General features: G+C 41.6%; 1 non-coding gene across 1 annotated transcript; it reads right to left on the bottom strand.

Moving 5' to 3' along the window:
- Positions 1 to 3,456: 3,456 nt before the first annotated feature.
- LOC149315328 (U6 spliceosomal RNA) lies at positions 3,457 to 3,567 on the bottom strand. The gene has a single exon (XR_016281208.1). It is a non-coding gene; the product is annotated as a U6 spliceosomal RNA (small nuclear RNA).
- Positions 3,568 to 4,387: the final 820 nt, after the last annotated feature.

The raw sequence follows: 4,387 nt of genomic DNA, 5'->3' as shown, positions 1-4,387 counted from the left end.
GGGGGGGGGGGGAGAACAGATTCCCCTTGATTTCCCAAGGTCACCAAGTGGGTATCATGGACAAGAGCAAATTGAACCCTGGTCTCCAAAATTATAGTCCAGCACTCAAACTACTATGCTATGCTGGCTCTCTAGTCACAGTTTTAAAGCCAAGTGTGATAAAATCCTTAGTCCCACTTCCTTCTGAGGCACATTTGGTAGAGACAGAGGAGAGGACCTTCTTGGTGCTAAATCCCAAGCTTTGGAATTCCCTCCCCAGGGAGACCAGCAGCTGAAGAGAAACATTTCGGACAGAACAGGAAAATGCCCACAAACCAAACATAAGTATTCAGTCAAAGCTCACATCCCACACCCCAGAAAATTGGTGGGCTAAATTTCTTCTCCACATTCCCAAAACAATTGGGTGGCTTCTTTTTATAGCCGTTGGAACCACTGATAGAGCCAAGCTAGCCTGCAAGGTGAACTAACTCCCATGTATGCAGCTGGCATTCCTTCAATGAAGGCCAGTTTCCCCCTCTCTTGCCCCGGTCCTCAAGCTGGATGAGACTATCTAAAGCACACATCTCCAAGGCTAAAATCAATACCAAATATTAGCTACATAACTTATTATTAAGGTATAATACACAATCTAATTAACAGTGTTCCTTCTCGGTGGCTGCTCCCAGGCTCTGGAACTCCCTCCCTAGAAAAGCCAGGCAGGCGCCATCCCTGCTACCCTTTCAGTGGCAGATAAAAACACTTTTATGCTGGCAGACTTCCTCACAGCGACATGGGTGTTGTAACAGTTTTATAAAGAGATTTTACATTTTAAATTTGAATATGTAATGTTTTTAACTTTTGAAATTATTTAATTTTTTTAATGCTTTGCATTTTTTTAACTTGGACTGATTAAAATTTTGTCAACTGCCTTGAGTCCCTGGACCAAGAGGAACAATACATACATATCTAACCAAGAGAATATCACATATCCCATTACCCACAGTCATATGAAGGCTGCACATATGACAACATGCCAGAGCAGTTAATCATATGACTATGTACATAGCAAAAAGGAATCCACAAGTACACTTACAGCAAAGCCTTCTGTTCCAAACCATAGCACCCAGCCTCACAGTAAAACATATGTAACATACAAATCATGTCAAAACATACTAAGCATACAGTATCCCACAGCACTATATCCTTGCAGCAGGCATATCATACGTATCATAGTCACAAAGCACACTTTTCATGGCAGGATTGAGCCAATACTGACAGTCTGCAAGACCTGTGCAGAGCTGATGATGTGGAAGTCTCTTATTCATAGCGTCACCATGAGCAAAAGTTAACTTGAAACACAATCTAGTTGGGAGATTACCCATACATAATCTACAATGATTGAATAATCCTTGCACTTTGTATACATATAACAAAACCTTAACCCCAGACTAGTAGTACACTGGCAGAAAGTATCAGAAACACCACTTCACATGAGAGTAAAGTGAAGACAAGGTTTCTCAGAACCATCAGCAAAACACTCATCTTGTACTCTCCAAATGTTCCAGTACATTTCTGTCTCCATAATTCAAAACAGACTATCCATATTTTATGTGACAAGGAATTCCCTGTGAATAAGCTGCTCTTGTAAATTGATTCAATGCAATGGATTTCTAGAGCTAGCCAAGCACAAAGCTGATAGGCTGTTATTTATTTATTTTAATTGATGTAATTTATTTATCAGACACCTTTTGATTAAAGAAATGCCAAAATGCACCCGTTTGAGTAAGACAGTTTAATGAAATTCACTGAAGATTTCTTTATAACCCAGAGGACAAGAACCAAATTCAAAGCGACCTTGACAGATTGGAGAGCTGGGCCAAAACTAAGAAAATGAATGTCAGCAGGGATAAATGTAAGGTACTCCTTCTATGCAGGTAAAATGAAACCCACAAATATAGGGTGGGTAACACCTGTCTTGAAAGTAGTACATGCAAAAGGATCTAGGGATCTTAGTAGACCACAAGCTAAACATGAGCCAATAGTGTGATGCAGCAGCCAAAAATGCCAGTGCAATTTTTTGGGCAGCATCAACAGAAGAATATGGTCTGGACTGAGGGAGATAATAGTGCCACTCTTTCCTTGCTTTGGTCAGACCTCAGCTGGTCTGGAAACAAAGCCTTTTTTAAAGGAATGACTGGGGAAGATGGGTATGTTTAGCCTTAACAAGATAAGAATGAGAGGTGGCATGATAGCTACCTTTAAATATCTGAAAGGATGTCATGAAGAAGATGGAGCCAACTTATTTTCTGCCATTCTGGAGACTAGAAGAAGAACCACTAGATTCAAATGACCTAAACACTAGGAAGAACTTCTGGACTGTAAGAGCTATTTGACAGTGATTTGGATAGCCTTGGATCATGGTGGACTTTCCTTCTTTGGAAGTCTTTAAAGAGAGGTGGGATGGGTATCTTTCAGGAACACTTCAGTTGTGTATTCCCACTTGGCAGGAGGTTGGACTAAATAGCCCTTGTAGACCCTTCCAACTGCAAGAGCCTCCAAGAGATGTTCATAAAAGCACCCCTTTTGTTAAACGTATTTTTCCAGCACAGCAAAAGGCACGCTTTTATGAAGATCCCCTAAGAAAGAGAGTGGAAGTGATAAGAAGTTATGTGGAGAAGAGGCACAGGGAATGCTGCTCCTCTGCCACTCCATTTCAGATTTCTTTTCTTATGTGATAAAGCTCTAAGAGTCTATGATTCCATGACTTTTTCTAAAGATAACATTTTGCTCTTTTTAGGAGTCTAATGTGGCCTCTCTCTCTCTCTCCTTTCCCATTATAGAGTTTTAACTCTGCAAATTCTCCACCAGAGAACATATTAATCTTTTTTCTAAAGTTGAAAGGCTTTTTTTAAAAACTGATTGATTGATTGATTGATTGATTGATTGATGTGCATTTCACCCTGTTTTATTTCTGAAGACTTATAGTGGCTGTATATCTTCATATGTAGTAAAACAATGGGTTGTCCGCACAGGCCAAATGGCCCAGGTTCTCCCCCCCCCCCCCCCCCGCAGCCACACATTGTCTAGTTTAGATTATTTACGCCAAAATACCCATGGCAGAATTAGGCTCAGTCTTGAAATGGATCTGGAAGATGAAGTCTGACCCTAGGGTAAAATAGCCCTGGTTTTGCACAGAGTTTCTAAGAAACCCCACTGTAAGACCAGGCTGTTCAGACAGACCCTCATCCCCGGCCACACACTTTTTACCTTGCTAGCATGAGAACCATCTGAGAAGCCCGCTAGTCACCCCATCTGATGAGGAAATGGGGTGCCAAGCCATGTGGGTACAGCCAGGCACCCTGTTTCCATATCAGACAGGGCAACTGGGGAGATTCACAGATGCTTTGCATGCTTGCAAGTTCAGTAGCAGCCCTGGATCCTGGGTCAGAGTGGGGACAGGCTCAGCTGTGTATCTAGAAGAAGAGGAGAAACGGCAGAGAGGGTGGGGAGCATTTTCCTTGCACAGGGGCCATGCTAATCTTCTCTGTATCATTCCAGTTTTAGTATATGTGCTGCCGATTTTAGTATATGTGCTGCCATTTTCAACACTCCCCTGGATAGTCTGCAGCATTGTGCCCAGCATGACCAGAACAGGTGTCACATCACTTCCAGTATCTTTTTGGCTTGTTTTCAGGATGAATTCCCCACAAAGTAGTCTTGGGATTGTACTGGACTTTGCTGTAGTTTAATAATAATAGTTAGTGTAAAGTATGGCAGCCAGATTGGGCACCGGTTCATCAAGGTTTGACCATATTACACCTATCTTAAAAGATCTTCACTGGCTCTCTATCTGCTTCCGGGCACAGTACAAGGTGTTGGTTATGACCTATAAAGCCCTACATGGCTTGGGCCTGAGTTACTTACGGGACCGCATCTCCCTATATAATCCGCCCCACACTCTTAGAACATCGGGTAAGAACCTATTGGAGATAGCAACCTCTAAGTATGTTGCTACTTCACAAAGAGCATTTTCAACAACGGCTCCGAGAATCTGGAAGTCTTCCTGAGGAGATCCGCTCGGCGACCTCATTAGAAACATTTAGAAAAGCAGTTAAAACCGAGCTTTTTAGCTGAGCATACCCCACCTGATATGAATAACCCCTGGATATGATATGAATGACATGCCCTGTCTGTGCATGATCCCTGCCTTGCTTGTTGATGCTATTGTTATTGTCTGATGCTGGATATCTTATTGTTTTTAGCTGCTTTTAATTGAATTTTATGTAAACACTCTGTGCTTTTATTTAGTCTGTAACCCCGCTTTGATCCACCGGGAGAGGCGGGGAAACATAAATAAATTTTATAATTAATAATAATAATAATAATAATAATATTTATTTATATCCCG

The sequence above is a fragment of the Sceloporus occidentalis genome, unplaced genomic scaffold (genome assembly GCF_023333645.1).
Source record: "Sceloporus occidentalis isolate IW3139 unplaced genomic scaffold, rSceOcc1.0.p SCAF_4, whole genome shotgun sequence".
NCBI lineage: Eukaryota > Metazoa > Chordata > Lepidosauria > Squamata > Phrynosomatidae > Sceloporus > Sceloporus occidentalis.
The sequence above is the reverse complement of the archived record's forward strand: the minus strand, read 5'-3'. Positions and strand labels throughout refer to the sequence as shown.